The sequence below is a fragment of the Canis lupus genome, unplaced genomic scaffold (genome assembly GCF_011100685.1).
Source record: "Canis lupus familiaris isolate Mischka breed German Shepherd unplaced genomic scaffold, alternate assembly UU_Cfam_GSD_1.0 chrUn_S1901H2100, whole genome shotgun sequence".
NCBI lineage: Eukaryota > Metazoa > Chordata > Mammalia > Carnivora > Canidae > Canis > Canis lupus.
Genome location: NW_023330766.1, coordinates 32894 through 50552, shown reverse-complemented (window position 1 = coordinate 50552; position 17659 = coordinate 32894).

Here is a 17659-nt window from a genome sequence, read left to right as displayed (position 1 = left end):
CCTTTGGCCCAGGGCGCAATCCTGGAGACCCGGGATTGAATCCCACGTTGGGCTCCCGGTGCATGGAGCCTGCTTCTCCCTCTGCCTATGTCTCTGCCTCTCTCTCTCTCTCTGTGTGACTATCATAAATAAATTTTTAAAAAATTAAAAGTAAATAAAAAATAAAACTCTGTGTGTGTGTATCTGTCTCAACCAGAGCATTAGATGGGAGCTCCAAGTCACATGGTAATGTACTTCTTAAGTTATTGTTGAATAATTACATTACCTTATTTCCTTGTGGCTTTTAGATATGCTTTTATGAGTATTTCTGGCACTCAAGATAAATTTTAATCAGAATTGAAACACATTTTATTAATTAGATAGTATTACAAGTTATAGGATGTGTCTTAAGTTGAGACTTGCCTTTATTTCATAGTAGAGATAGATACTGTTCAGATTTCAAGACATACACAGCTACACAGTGCATCCTGGAAAATGAAGGTCTTGCCTAGAGGGAAATAGGTGAAAAAGAAATATGACCTCCTTAGACTTACTGTGGGCATCAGAGTTATGACAGAAAGATGCCTACACAGGATTAGGTCCCATTGGCTTCTACTCTGATGCAGCTCAATGTTTAGCAATGGAATGCCTGCTTTTTAGGCACTGTGTCTAGGCTCAGAAGAACCAACAATGAATAAAACATAAACTCGGGGATCCCTGGGTGGCGCAGAGGTTTAGCGCCCGCCTTTGGCCCAGGGCGCGATCCCAGAGACCCGGGATCGAGTCCCACGTCGGGATCTCTGCATGGAGCCTGCTTCTCCCTCTGCCTGTGTCTCTGCCTCTCTCTCTCTCTCTCTCTCTGTGTGTGACTATCATAAATAAATTTTTTAAAAAAAGAAATCAATCTAAAAAAACATAAACTCTAGTCTCATGGGATTTACTCTCTATTTAGGAGAAAGATAGTAAACACCTACATACCATGTCAGGTGGTTATAAGTGCCAAATATGTGGAAAGTAGGGTAAAAGGCTACAGAGTGAGGTGAAGGTACTATGTTATGTAAGAGGATCAAGGAAAACCTCTTTAATAAGGTGGCATATGGGTAAGAAAACTATAAGAAGCAAGGAATTAAGCCCTGAGGCTATCTAGAGAAAGCTTGTTTCAGGCAGAGGGAAGTCAAGTGCAAAGGCTCCCAGGTGTAAGTATTCTGCTTCCTGGAGAGACAGCAGGGAGGCCAGTGTGAATGTAACAGTGAGCAAGGTGAGCAAGGTAGGAGGGTCACAGTGGGTCTTGAATCCTTTCTTGCCTGCCATACTACCATTACTACTTTGGTCTTATAGATCTTGAAGATGATTATATCTTTCAGAACTCCCTTTTAGAACAGAAATGCCCCCAAGGAGAGCAAGACCTTAAACTCATTATCATTATGATGTTAATTTTTCAGTTAACTTTTTAGAGATTCATGGATAACCAGCACACATTTGATTAAAAAGGAGTGTCTAGCTGGTAAATTAAGGAAGGACAATGTTATCGGGGAAGAGAGCGTGATAATGTAGGTGAGAAGATAACGAAACAAGTTTAATTTATATTGGAGACAATTGCTTCTTGCCTCCCTGAATATAGTTCCTCTTTAAGTCCCCCTTTCTTTTCAGGAGGACTCCACTTCTTGTCCACAGCACATGTTCCATTCTCCAGCCATATGCCGCTGTTTGGAGCCAATGATCTTTTGCCTAGGCTCAGAGGGAGGTGTGTCTTACGTAGTCTAAACCAATCATTACCCTTCCATCTGTATCAGTGAATGAGTTAGGAAATTGCACGTGACCCGTTTTGTCCAATGAACTGTGAGGAGCAGACTGTTGGGGGTAGGAGCCTTTAGTAAGATTTCTTACATTTTTAAAAGATACCAGAGGAAGAAGAAACTACTTGAGGTGGGCGATTATAACGTGGCCAACACTGCTGTGGTCATCTTGTGACCATGAGGCTAGATATCAACACACAGAAGATGGCTTGTCATGGTCATGTGGATGACCCAGACACTGCCCACTGATGGATATCTGGCCCTTGTTGCAGAAAGGAATCCCAGAATCCACACTGAGGGGGGGGGGGGGATTTCAAAACATGTATATATGAAATATATATAAATATAAGGTTATACATAACAAACATTAAAAAACCTTATACATCCGTAACAGAGAATTACAAAATATTATGATTATATATTATGCCCCCATTAAGTGCTGTGTTCAAAGAAAATGTTCATGGTATGTTGTCAGAAGAAGGAAGTGCACAGAAATACAATATTTTTTCTAGATCTCACATATATGGACAGAGGGACAACACAGAGAAAGAGAGAAATATATATTCATTATTCATAGGAAAAACTAGAAACAAATAGAGCAAATATTAATAGCTGTTACCTCTGTGTGATAGGATCAGAGATGTATTTTTTAAGCGCAGCTTTTATTTATTTTTAATTTTTTTTTTATTTATTTATGATAGTCACACACAGAGAGAGAGAGAGGCAGAGACACAGGCAGAGGGAGAAGCAGGCTCCATGAACTGGGAGCCCGATGTGGGATTCGATCCCGGATCTCCAGGATCGCGCCCTGGGCCAAAGGCAGGCGCTAAACTGCTGCGCCACCCAGGGATCCCAAGAGATGTATGTTTAATGTAATTTTTATACAATTGTTTTAATGCAATTTTGCATTTTATAGTGAGAAAGTAGAGCTTTTACAGTCTTATAAAAATCTTCAATTTTATGAAAATCAAAGGATGATCCATGTCCCTCATGGGTCTTCTCTAATACTACTTTTAAGGTACTACAGTCCTTTCCATGAACTGAAAGACTGGTCCCTCAGCTCACCTTAGGCCCACTCTGGCTACTATATTAGGCACTGGCCTCAATTTGCCCTTAAAGAAGCCAGAGGTCTAAACACCGGTGTCTTCAAAACTGCTGAGAATTCCCTGCATTTCTCTATCTAGTGTGGCCAACAGGGTAGCCCTCCAGTGAGTATGAGGCAGTCAACTCAAAGATGGCTTGGCCCTCCTCTGTGGCAGCCCGTCCTTGGCTTCATGATGTGCATAGTCATTACATGGTGGACCCAAGTCTTCATCAGGCTGTATTCTTAGGTTAGGACACTACCCATTGATGATCTACACTAAACAGGGATGGCAGAGACAGGTGCTACTGCAAATATGTTTTTTCCAAGGGCCAAGAGAGCAAAAGACTTAAGCATGCAAGTGGCATTGCTAAGGTTGCTGCATAGTACAAATTAGGATTCAAGTCAGCTTGAGTCATACAGAGGCTTGGGGCCTCTAAGCTAATTTATGATGACCTGCAGAGGCTAAAATGAGGCAGAATCTGGACTGTCCTACTAATTATGAGACTCTGGAAATGCCTCTTGAGCCATTGGTAAGGTAAGATATTTAGAGCTAAACTAATATGGTTAGAATACATCAAGGCACAATCTTAGTTCTCCTCCTTTTTCCTGGCATAAATATAGCATATAATCTGTCAGCCTATATATATATCAGAGTGGTCTTGGTGTATGGCTTATCTGTCCTATGATAGGGAAAGAAAATGAATGGTGGGGGAATAGGTACTCTATGTGTTCATATGTGGATAGTCTGCTGGTGTGACTGTCAGCATGGTGATGTCCTAAGTCATTAGAGTCTGGATTCCCCCAAATTCGGAGCCTGAGGCAAGGGGGCAGATAGTCCATTTGAGAGGTGATTCCCTGAAGCAGGAGCAAGGGAGTGGGAAGATGGGAAGGAGAAATGTCCAATACAATGGTGTGTTATCAAGGTCACTGAGAAAAAGATTACAGAAAAAGAAAAAAAAAACTGAGGTTGGTCAGTGGGATTCAGTTTTATGGAGATATGCAGAGAAGGTATGGAAGGACTTCCAGGATTGTCTGCCTGAAGTCTGGAAGGCAGGAGCATTTCTCTACTAGTCCCTATCTTCCACTGGTTTACTGTTGGTTTGGTGCACTCACCTTGAATCTGCAGACCAGCATCTCTGGCAGTCACCTCTGAGAGATGGTATTGGTCATTTGCAAGGTGAGCCTATGCTTGCACGTAACTGTTCCTAGAGCTCAGGTAGCCAAGGGATGTGACTTTGGGGCCACCAATGTTCCTGGAGTTTTAAGGTGTACCTTAAAAAACTATACCTTGACCTGCAGTCCTTAAATTGCATTTTGGGTCTTAGAGCTAAAGATTAAATAGGTTTGTCTACGTAGTCTATATTTTAATCCATTAGTTAAGTACCTACTATGTTCTAGGTGCCAGGGAAATAGAAACGGATAGGATACCTTCTAAGATTCCAGTTTGTTACAGGAGATAAGCTCTTTACAGTTAAATGTATTACCTACTCAAATAAGATATGCATAGAATGCCTAACATGGTATTTTTGTGGGGAAAGCTGTTTTTATTCCCAACTAAAAAGGACCCTCCAGAGGGAGGTAAGAGTTGGTATACCCAAACACACACACCCCTATACGTGCATGGAAGGATGTGTGCACATACCCATGTGCCCCCGTGTGTACATGTATTTGTGTGTAAAATTCTTTGAGAAAAGGAATGATTGCTTTATGTGAATTATTTATCCTTATTGTCAACATTCAAATCTAGAAGCATTATAAGATTCATGGAATGCAAAATGATCACACAATAGATTGGTTTTAGTGAGCATGTATTTTCTTTTCCATTCATATTGATGCTTTGGATGCTTTTATATTTTGGTTCTGCGAAAGTTATGTTCATTGAGAAAAATAAAAATAAAAAGCATCCAAGAGGCTTATTCCTATGTTAGAATTTGTATTCAGCTGAAGAAAACCTTTGCACCTGCCACTAAAATGTATCCATTTCTGGGGTGGAATGCACCAGCTGTTCCCCAGCCTCCATCGGCACGCCAGGCAGTTCAGGACCGAGAAGGAGGCACCATATTCCAGGCAGATTAAACTGGTGGGGAAATTTCAAGTCGACAGAATGCAATTACCCAAATTGAAATTAGGCCAGGGGCATATCAGGAGGCCCTTCCCATCTGTTGGGTAAAAGGATCACCAGATATTTAACAAGGGCAAGTGGTCAGGATCTCAGTTCTAGGAGTCACTTAAAAAGCAGGCACTTAGGGGATCCCTGGGTGGCGCAGCGGTTTAGCGCCTGCCTTTGGCCCAGGGCGCGATCCTGGAGACCCGGGATCGAATCCCACATCGGGCTCCCGGTGCATGGAGCCTGCTTCTCCCTCTGCCTGTGTCTCTGCCTCTCTCTTTCTCTCTGTGACTATCATAAATAAAAAAAATAAAAATAAAAAGCAGGCACTTAAAAATGCTAAAGGAAAACTGTACCTGGCATAAAAATCATATCCCTTCACTGGAAAATAAATAACATTAGGCCTTGAGAAGATCAGCCTTTTTCTGCTCTGGGAGGAAAGAAATGTTTATGGATGGGGTGGTTAAATATTTCTACATCAGCTTCTCTTAGCAAGGACATGGTATAATGGACAATTGGTTATCCTGGGTTTGACAAAAAGAGATTTCCCAAACCAAACATATTGAATCGAATACATTTATCCCTGGTCAAAATGGATAGATCCTCCCATTAAGACCTTACAGAATAACACTGTTTGATTTTTCCAGGGACCTTGACACAACATTGTTTCTTTACCAGGAAACTAATTTTTAAAGTTTTCAGCAAAAATAAGTAAGCTGGATCTGGACACCAGATCCCATTTCAGAACCATCTTTGGTTTCCCATTGTCAAAACCACCAGATCCACAGGTCCACATTAGCACAGTGGTCCCTGACTGTTTCCCTCTCTCTGGACACCTGTGTACCTTTCTCTCAGGAGGGGAGAGAAAACTCTGTCTTAATCTTAAAATCAGAATGAACCCAAGCATTGGCATGAGCCTCCCACCCCCTAGTCAGAGAGAGATGAAGAATGGGCATCTGACCCCAGATGGTTGGATGGCATTCTAGGACATTGAGAAATAGACGGGCTTCCCTGTGGCCCTTTTAATAATATGTCCTCCTTTATAGACCAAGAGAACTCAATGTTTTCAGCCTAAGGTCTGGGAGGGGAGGAAGAAAGAGGCATCTCTGGGTGAGATGTCTCCTTTTCCAGATGCTGCTTTTTGGAGACTTGCTGACACTGGGTTCCTATGGGCCACTCCCCAAAGCAAGGTACCAGGGAGTCTCTTCTCTGTGCCTTCCCTGGGAGGGACTGTTTAATGCCATGCAGCTAATCCTGACAAGGTCTCAATTCTCTTTCCTACTGAATTTGGAGAGGAAGGAAAAGAGATGAGCTGGTAAGGGGTCTTATTCAGCATTGTTATTTTTTTCCTTTGTTGGAGTGGTTCACTTTTAACTCTCTTTGCTAGCCAAGAGGTGACATCCTGGGGACCCTGACAGTACGGCCACTCCTGGAAGGGGTAAGGCAAGGTTAACTGACAAATTTAGCACAGCTGCCCATTGGGGGGTTGGGGGAGAGCTACAGGCAGGCCATGTACACACTGAGTTACTTGCAGCATCTCTGTCCCTCCTCCCCTGCACACACATATGTACCTGTCATTGCAGCAGTTAAGGTAGGAGAGCAGTAATCCCAAGTCTAGGGATTTCACACTGGTTTCTCCCATTCTGCAATGCCAAGCCTTCCTGGACAGTGTCCTAAAAATGAGCTCAGTGTGACCTAATGGTCCATCCTAGTCATAAGTGACCATTGTTCTTAACTCTGAACAGGTGTAAACATTTGCTTGCACTTGCTGAATTCTGACCTGAGCTGCCTTACCTTTTGTTCGGGAGGGAGGGGGAGGAGGGCGAGGAGGAGGGAGGGGGGAGGGATGAGGGGGAGGAGGAGGAGGGCGGAGGAGGGGGGGGAGGAGAGGAGGAGGCGGATGCAGGAGGAGGATAAGGAGTAGGAGGAGGATGAGAGGAAGAGAGGAGGAAGGCGACGAGTACTCTCCTCTTCCTCATCCTCTCCTTTTCTTCTTCTTCTTCTTCTTCTTCTTCTTTCTCTTTTTCTTTTTTTTTCTAATTAGTAGAACCAATTTCTTTGTTTGTTTTCTATCTTGATAATTTGTGAATAACAAAGTTTTTTTCTCACAGAGGAAAACAGAGAGAGAAGTTATTAGTTAATGTTGATCCAGAACTCTGCAAATGTTAAAACTTGACATTATTATTTAGAGGTTTGGTTTGTACTAATTACCTCTCAGTTTTACTAGCCCTATATAACAAGATAGCTTCTGCAAATTTTATGGGAAAGCCAGTTTTCTGAAAGGATGAAAGTTGTTGGAGCAGGGAATGAAATAGGCGCTAAGTTTTATTTTCCACTAAATAATTCTCCTCAAGGTGGGTAAACTTTCAGTAGTTAATTGCTAAAAATGAAGATTCTACACTACAAGAGCAGATCTTCAGGAGACAATTATATGTCTGTGTTCATAGCATTTATGAGTGTCAGTAAACAGTCAGTACATTTATGTTCCCCCCATTACCTTCGGTCATAAACTTCCTTAAAGAAAAACGAATAATTATGTTCCTGACTGCAGAATGAGCATCAACATTCAAATACTGAAAGCCCTGGGTGGGATGGATGGTACACCTAGACTTCCAGGGATTGAGCTGTTTTCGAGGCATTGGCTAGAGTGTCAGGCTAACTGCTTGGCCTTGATTTAGTGCCATTCACAGAGATGTCATCTCTAGAAGGTAAATCATAATTTGTGGGGCTATTTTTGGACTTGGGGCCTCCCAGCCTACAGCTGTTGGGAATGGCTGGGCATCACATAAAGCCCCTGGCTGAAGCGTGTCAAGCTTGTGCTATTGGCCTGAAGCTCGCCATCCACCCCAGGGGCCAGCCAGTGTATCCCTGGAGCTAAAATGATGCGGTGTCATCGGAGTTTAACAAGCATATCCCGGCATCGTGGACTATTGGAGTTAGGAAACGACCTTAGATGACCTCATTACAACCTGCATTTTACACAAGAGGCTTTGGCTGGGGAATCATTCTATCCAGGGTCCCAACCAACAAGTCTCACATCTCCTGGCTTTGGGTTTGGTACTCTTAAATATTGTCCTTGGGGTCAGGAAGGTGACATAGGTTAGAGGGTAAGGAATAGATTTTTAAAAAGTGAGTTAGGAAGACAAAAGTAAATTTGAGAGAATTGCATTTTTCCTTTGTAGTTCATATGAGTTTCATTATTCCTTGTATCTCAATCAGAAAACACATCGATGCAACTTCTCCACCACTAGAAATGTGCAAATGGAAATGAAAGGAAATAAGACAATTGAATATTTTCTAGATCAGCACTTTTCAAACTGTCATGAAAGACAGGTTTTTGTTTATTTCTAATTGACCTCAGCTGATATCTCTGTAATGTGCGATAGAAATTACTAGAAAAAATGAAGTGTAGACTTTCAAAATACAAGTCCAAACTTTTATTTCTTGGAGACAAGAGACATAAACTTCTGCTGACAAATTACTATACAGTGCTAGACCCTTATTCTTGATCGCAGTACACACTGATCATGGACACAGGAGAACTGCCTTGGTCTCCTTTTCTCTATTATTTTGTGCTTTTGTCTGGTTCTCTAGGTTGCAACTTTCTGATATCAGGGATAGGATCTAGGCATCTGTCATTTTTGATAGGTACTTTATTGCGTTGAATAACAACTTAAGAAAAATTTAAATGTTTCCTCGTGTAAAGGAAAAAAAAAAAAACAAGTTTACAATCATAAAAAAAAAAAACAAAAAAACCCAGAGATCAGTGTATGGATTCTTCTTAAGAGACTTAAAATGGGGATATTTTTGGTTTACGTGGTTTGAGTGTAAAGAGGATTGAATATATTAAGCATTTCCGTTGTCATTAAGTTTGAACTTTCTACCAATTCTTATATCCTCTAAAAGACCTGTAGACCTTCTAAGTGCATCAATTAGGATTAAGTTTGTTAGCTTTAGGAAATAAAAAGTATGTAACACCCAGGTACATTTAAGTCTCAGATAAGCATTGAGTGCTTTTTAAAAGTATGGCCCAGATATTTCATGAGAAGTGCCATGTGCAATATTTGGGCGGGACATAATTTGTATTAAAAATGTATTAATCGGGATCCCTGGGTGGCTCAGCGGTTTGGCACCTGCCTTCCGGCCCAGGGTGTGATCCTGGAGACCCGGGATCGAGTCTCACATCGGGCTCCCTGCATGGAGCCTGCTTCTCCCTCTGCCTGTGTCTCTGCCTCTCTCTCTCTGTCTGTGTCTCTCATGAATAAATAAATAAATAAATAAATAAATAAATAAATAAATAAATAAAAATCTTTTTAAAAAATGTATTCATCGTTTGTCTGAAATTCAAGTTTAACTGGATATCTTGTATTTTATCCAGTAATTCTTCTTTTTTAATTTCTTTTTTAAAATTTTTTAATTGAGAATATAGTTGACATACAATATTATGTTAGTTTTAGGTGTACAGCATAGTGATTCTAATTAGTAGTGAACTTTTAGCCTGGACTTCTGCAGATGTTTCTAGAGAGAAGGCTCAGCCCAGCCAATCAAATGTGGTCATATTGACCTACCTTGCTTAGCTTTTGGCAGCTGGAAGCTGAATAGTGAATACAAAGTAATGATATTCCTTTTAGGAAAATGTGTTTCTCATGTGACAAAGCAGCTACTCATCTGTCCTGACTTTGAGGCTGTTAGTTGGTGTTTTCTAAAGCTCTGGTTCACTGCTGGCAAAGTCATGGTGGAAGGTGTGTTTGTAAGAAGGCCACAAGAATCTGCCAGCTACATGAAGACAAAGTTGGCTCAGTGGTCTGCAAATAGTGGAATTCTTTGCATGGAAATATACAAGGAGACAATGATAGCCACCCCCCAAAAAGAAAGAAAGAAAGAAAGAAAGAAAGAAAGAAAGAAAGAAAGAAAGAAAGAAAGAAAGAAATCCCTGTTTCTACAGCATATTGTAAGCAAACTGATGTTTACAAATAAACTTATGAGAAAGAAATGCAAAGGCAGAATTAGTGGATATTAAAAAATTAATGTTTTAGATACTTATGTAGGTTTACTGTAGTGTCTGCAAAGATATGTCCTTTGCCGTTGGTAGCTGTTTTTCTTTCTTTAAATGAGGATATTTGGTTATAGGCCTTAAATCAGAGTTTTGTCATTGTTAAATTATAGAATTTATGCTCCCAGTCTTTAAAGAAAGGTAAACTTTTCTTAAAGTGATGTTCTGATTCAGGTAAGAAGGAAATGGCTATTTCAAGTGCACACACAATTTATTTTAATGTCATATCTGGGTGTTTTAAAATGTCCTGTCAGCTAACAACAACAACAACAACAAAAATCTTAAGAATATACTTACCTAAGAGAATTCTTTAAAAATAATATTTATTTTAAATAATGAAATATATGCTAATTTTAAGACAAATTTGAAAAATGCTGGGATTTCTGGAGGGATAAGGAAAAAAAGTAAAATCACCAATAACACTATCATAGAGGAAACATTTCCACTATTGTTACTTCGATGTAGTTGTTCTATTGTCTTGTCTATGTGTTTTTAGTTCATAGTTGGAAACCTACTGTATATACAAGGTTGTATTCTGATTTTTTCTTTTTTAAAAAATATTTTATGTATTTATTCATGAGAGATAGAGAGAGAGACATAGGCAGGGGGAGAAGCAGGCTCCATGCAGGAAGCCCTATGTGGGACTTGATCCCAGGACCACAGGATCACCCCCTGAGTCAAAGACAGGCGCTCAACTGCTGAGCCACTCAGGTGTCCCTGTATTCTGATTTTTTCATTAGCTATTTGACTTAAGCATTTCCCATATGTTAAAGTATTTCTTAAGTATCATTTTAATGGTTGAATCATACTCTGTACTGTGATTTACTTAACCAAACTAGAGTTGGATACTCAGAGTTCTCCAATTACCTATTCCTAAATGTCTAGTGATGATCTGTTTGGATTCCTAGAACCGAAATTACTGGGACTGACAAGGATGAAAAGTTTTAAGGCTATACATTTTGTTAAGCTCTATTAGAACCATTATAGATATTTACTAGGAATGTGTAAGAGTGCCTATATCACTGACCTTCATTGCTGTCATTTATTTCATTTTATTAACCTAGTGTATTTGTCTGAGTTTTCCAGAAAAACATAACCTGTAAGATGTGTTTGTATGCAAAGAGAATCTTAAAGGAATTGGCTCATGTGATTCTGGGGGGTGGGAGTGGATCCCCAAACTTCAGGTCAGGTTGTCAGGCTGAAGACTCAGGAAGAGCTGATGTTGAATCTAGAAGCCAAAGGCAGTCTGGAGACAGAATTTCTTCCTTCTAAAAGGATCTCAGTCTTCATTCTTAAAGCCTTTACGTTTTTGGATGAAGTTCAGTCCCATTGTGAAGAATAAGGTGCTTTACTCAGAGTCTACTCATGTAAATGTAAACCACATCGAAAAATACCTCACAGCAACATCTAGACTGGTATTTGACCAAATGACTGGGCACTATAGCCTAGCCAAGTTGACACATACAATTAACCATCACATCTGTGGTCCAAATAGAGTTTATACTATTTGATAGAAGGCCATGTTCTTTCTTTCCAGTTTTTTCTCTGTTCAGTACCATCTGTTTCTATGAAAACACACTGACTTATTTAGGACTTTTATGTATACTGTGAGTTTTCTGTTGTAAACACAAAGATTATCTTAATCTAGTTTTGGAATAAAACATTTAAGATCTCCATCAAGTGATGCTGAGAAAAAAATCTGGGTTTGGGCTTTATGCAGATGTGACTTAGGAATATTCCCCTACCACGTTACAACTGTATTAATTTGGTTTGGATAGCTAAACCCTTTCCTTCTTAATTTGCTCAACTAAAAAGTAGGGAGAATCATACCCATTTTCCAGTAACTTGTTAAGTTCTAACTGGGGAAACATTTATGAAATTCTAGTACAGCATCTAGTATATGAAAGGCCATCTATATGATCAGTACAGAAAAACCTTCCCTGTCTCTGAACATTTAGTAGTTCCACTCGTAGCAATTTTCCTCCTAGAAGACTTAAACATTTTTTTCCATTTTAAGTATAAGCCTCATTTCCCTTCTATTTCATGAAGTATTGCATTTTAACCACTGATAGATAAATTAGATGATTTTAAATTAATATTTTACTCATTTATCTAACAAATATTTATTAAATGTCTATTAAATCCCAAGGATTGTTCTGGGTGCTGGAGATTTAACAGTGAAGACGATAGATAAATTCCTTGCCCTTTTAGCTTGGATATTAGTGGGAGAGACTCTCAAAGAAAGAAATCAATAAGCATAAATCACACTACAAGTAATATCATATTAGTCAGGGTAGGCTAAGTGATGCTGTGGTAAGTCACTAAATCTCATTAGCATAATTACAACAAAAGTTTATTTCTTGCTCGTGACAAGTCAGTGGCTGGTTCAGGTGACTATTTGAAGCAGCTATTCTAAGCCTTCCAATATGCTTCCTCCATCTAAGCACATGCTTCCATCAGGGAAGAGTGGACCAGTGAATCAAACAGCAACAGTTAAAAGCTTCTACATGTATCACTTTTGCTTCATATTTTTATTGGCCATAGCAAGTCACATTGTCATGCCTAATTTCAATGAAGAGGAGAAATGTGACTCTTGGTAATCCTAGTGGTAAAGGAGAAACATATGTGACTACCACAGTATTAAGTATATAAAAAACAAGAGAATAAATAAGTATTTTTAAAAAGATAATAAAACAAAATAAACATAAGTTTTCAAGTATATCATTGTTTAAATTTATAATAAAATATGTATTTAAAAAATTGGGTCAACTTAATGTTATTTAATAACAATTATTAAAATTTAGTATTTAGATAAGAGGAAAGGCATTTAGGTCATTTATGAATGACTGATGTTTAATAGATATTGAGATGTTAAGTCTACTTGAGGACAAGGGTGATGGTTTTTATATTGCTATTCTTGGTTATTTAGGCACATACAAGATGCTCAGTAAAACTTCGTTGAAGTTAATAATGTTCATTGTTTTAAATTATTCTTCTCCATTTGGTTGACTGTCTTAAAATATAGTCCATTATAATTTTGCTCAGAAGCAAGGCCAATTTTCATTGTTTTTATCTACATTAAAATTTTACATTTAATTATAGTTTAAATTTGAACCACAAATGCTTGAATCACTAGTGGTCTCTTTCTCCTAGTTTGTCTCGGGTATGTTCCTAAACCATGGGTATGTCCAGTAGGACAAAAGACTACTACTTTACTGTTGGAGTTTGTGATCTACCATCTTGTCTTCTAAAAACAACAACAACAACAACAACAACAACAACAACATTTACCTTTAATATCTGTTTGGCAACTGCTGTGTTGAAGAGATTTCACAAATTTGAATAAAGAGGGCAACAAATACCGAGTGGCAGTTTTGTTTGTTTTAATTTATTCATGATCATGAATGTAAGAATAGTATACTTGCTTTCAAAGATAGCATATGATGATGATGGTGATGATGATGGTGATGATGATGATGATGATGATGCCTCTCTCTCTATTGTTCTTTCCTTTTGCTTTTGACTAAGTCTTTGTCATTTAAAAAATAAATCAGCCAAAGAGAGGACCCAGTTATTCTTTGACTGGATAGATCAAGAGCAAACCAGAAGAGAATCTCTGTCTCTACCCAACTGAACCTCGTTTCGGTACCATCACTTCTCTATTTATGGATGGTATGTCTGAGATGTTGTCTCTATCCTAGAAACCAAGAACTTGTCTTAAATCAGTGCCTCTCCAGTCTGTGCCATGAATCCCGTGAATCTCTAAGAGTCCATGCCCTTTGATGAGTTTGCTGCTCTTGGATTTGTACAAAATTTGTTTGTTACTTGGCAAATGGGACACAGCTGGCTTCTGATTTAGAGAGTGTTTTAAATTAGTTACCTCCTACCTTAACTTGATCATTTAAATGGAAAGCACTATGGCTCCAACAGAGTAGACATGATATAAAAACCATTTCCGACATGAGTATCTTGCCTCCTCAGTTGTGATGGCTACTGGTATCTCTGAAGGAAAATAAATAATAAACAAAACAAACAAATAAATAATACTAAATAAATAAATAAATAAAACACAGGTTTCTGCGATTCTCACAAGTGGTAAACTGTCTTTGCATTATTTAAGAAAAGCTTTAAGTGTTCAATGAATGTGCTTAGACTAATGACAGTTGATGCCAAGAATATACCAATAATCCAATACCATTTTGTAAAGTGGCAATTTGTGTAGAAATTGCAGAAAGCATCAACACATGCTGGGAACTTTACATATAAGTGAGCTATAGCGTGGGTGAAGGAGTTATTTATTTGGTCTTTCATTTGTAAATAAGACACTAATCTTTTCCTTCCAAGGAGTAGCTAGGCCAGTTATTAGTAAAAGAATATTGATAGCCTTTGCTCATCATGGCAAAATTGAGGATCCTGACCTTAAAAGTCTTAGTATTTGGAGGAGCCTTAATAAGTCATTTAGGAGAACAGCATTCTATAGTTGAAGATGGCTAGATCTATAATCAAAATATTTGGGTAGAGTCCAGGCTATACTATTACCTGTCAGTAATTTAGCTTTCCTCATCAAGGCTTATATGATCTGGTCTAGGGAACCTCTCTAGTCTTGTTTGATAGTCTTTACTTCTTACTTGCTCCATTTCAGTCCCTATGCCATTTCTCGCACATTTCAAAAGAAGTGTTCTTGCTGCCAGGCCTTCTGTTCTTCCTGTTCTCTCTGCCTGGGATGATCTTCCCCCAGAGACAAGCTGACATTTATTGGGCAGATCCAGTATGTTCCAAGGCATTATAAATGCTTTGCATGTTTGTTGTGGTGAATTTTCATGATAACCGTATGAAGTGTGTAGTGACACTGGATGGATGAGAAAGGAGGCAGAGTGATCTGGCAAAGGCAGGATTGGAACGAAGGCCTTGGCTCTCACAAGAAGTGCTCTCATAGTACACAACACCCAGGGTGTGGTTCCCACTCTTCCTTTAACCTCAGAGCTCTTTCTTGGTGAGCATTTCCTGACTATCTTATTTAAAGTGGAATTCCTGTGACTCTTTCTGTTTACTTAGCTTTATATTTATGAACAGTACTACATATTACCTGATTGATAATGCCTGTTTACTTGCTTACTTCTTTGCTTATCTCCCTCACTAGAATATATATTCTATGAGGGATGGACATTGTTCTGATCCGTGTTACCACTCTATCCCCTGCATCCAGAAGTGTACTGAAATGTACTGAGAGAGGATATGAATTGAGTTAGAATTGTTATCGGGTTTAAGGTATCTTACTCTTCAAACACTTGCAGAGCACCGTTTTGTGTCAGATTCCATGACAGTTTGTGGAAATCGGAACGTGAATGAGAATGATGGGGACTCCTACTTTTCTGCTTTTCCTGATGCTTTTCCGGCATCCTAGAAGAAACAAACATGCAATTAACAGACAGTTGCCCAGGATAAGCATCCTTTTAGGGCAAATATAAGGTGCAGCAGGGAAGGGAGGCTTTAGGGAAAGCTATTCCGAGGGGTGATATCCATGTTGAGAGCTGAAGGATGGGCTGAATGGGGATGCAAGACCATTTGGGGCAGAGCAGATGACAGAAGTCCCTGAGAGGGCACATTCCAGTTTATTATTTTTTTAAAGATTTTATTTATAGAGACAGAGAGAGGGGGGCAGAGAGACACAGGCAGAGGGAGAAGCAGGCTCCATGCAGGGAGCCCGGCGTGAGACTCGATCCCGGAACTCCAGATTCAGGCCCTGGGCTGAAGGCAGGCGCCAAACCGCTGAGCCACCCAGGGATCCTCCGCACATTCCACTTTAAAAGCAGTTCACTGTGACTCAGATATAGACTACGAGGGCCAGAGTTTACTGTCTGAGGCTGGAGAATAAAGTTGGGTTTTCAAGGGTCTTGAAAACTATTCCAAGAAGCCAAGACTTTATTGTCTGAGCATTGAGATGCCACTGAATGATTTTTTAAATCAATGTAGTTTTGATTTAGTATCTGATTCCGTTTACCACCTTCAGCCCACATAAGTTGGCAGCATTTCCACTTTCTGGATGGGACGAATAAGGCCCAGAAGAACACATTTCAATGCTGGTGGAATTGATTTAATTCTCTTAATGACAGTGATATCAGGGCTTCTAACTCCTACCTTCCCACCCTCTCTCCTTCCTTCTTTCTGGTTGTTATTCTTGTCAAACATAAAGCTATTTATCCACCATCCTTAACTTTTTCCAAGGAATATCCATGCACTCACACAGCTTCTAATAACCAGACCCCTGAGTGAAAGCCAGTGACCTCACGGGCGGCAGGGCTTGTTTGTGGCTGGATACCATATTGTGCACTGGGCTGGAATTCTCTGTTCTTCCTCACTAGGAAGCTGGATTTGTACCAGGAACCTCTTATCTGAAAAGGCAGCTCTAGGCTGGGGAGAACAGAGCTGGTTTGACGAAGTGGAGAGGCGCTCAATGTTGGTCTGGCCACGCTTTGGGCATGCGTGAGCGCTCACAGCAAAACACAGCTGGCATGTCTAATTTTAGCCTTGACTGCCTTGAAAAGGGACCCTTAAGGGAAATATATTTTCGCTGAAACCATTTGTATTATAATGTAACAGCTGACAGACATGTCAGAATATTACTTATTATTGGTGGGGGAAAAACTCTGTCAGGTAATTGTGCTTTTTTTTGTGATGACATCGGGAAAGTGATTAAAGCATCCCTGAATCAAAATCATCATAGATAGACAGTGAGAGAACCAGAGCTTTTATTTATGAAGACGCCTGTAAACCTAATGGGATACCTCCTTTGATGCTTACAAAACGGATGTAAGGGTAAGAATGATCATTTCGGCTATGGCAAGTTGGTCCTTGTGATCTGACGATGCAGGGCTTGCTAATAGTAGTCCTGGCATAGACTCTCAAATTTCTTCAATGCTTAGCATCCTCCGTGTCGTCCGAGAAGTAAAAGGTTAGTTTCTGGACCGGGTCTTGGATTCATCTGGCTTTCGTATGTTAACAGGTTCTGAAAGCATCTGGGACACACTTGTTCCATTTTAACCAGCACGGGTCGTCCGTCTGCTTTTATTTTTGTCTTTCTCTTCCTTCCTCCCTTCGTCCTCTCTTCCCTCCCGTGGTCTTCTGTGTTTGCTTTAGCAGTGTGGCTTACCTTGCCACTTGGCAAGAAAAAAAAGGCAGCTCTTGTGTGGGGTAGATGGAGGGAAGGATAAGAAATAATCCACCGCCCGAATTTGAGTTCCCTGGGTTCAGTTTCCAGCGGCAGCAGCTTTGCTGCAAAAATTGCTTTGCTGTTCGAGATAGCCAGCAGAGGGAATCAGGACTTTGCTTGCAGCAGGGGTTGAAGCAGGCTTTTTTTTTTTTTTTCTTGGAGGAAATACTGCAGCTTTCTGGACTGCATACCCTGCTCCCTGGAGAGGTTCCACCCACCGGCTGGAAGGAGAGGAAGTGAATGAAAGGACAGGAGGAGCCCGAACACCATGTCACTCTGGAAGGGAGACAGCAGCAACCAGGCTGTGCAAGGTTGTTTTGGTTTGTTTTCTTTTCCCCTTTCTCTTTCTTTTTTTTTTCTTTTCAATTTTTTTGTTTTCTTCTTTCTTCTTTTCTTTTTCTTCTTCTTTTTTTCCCTTTTTCTTTAAGGT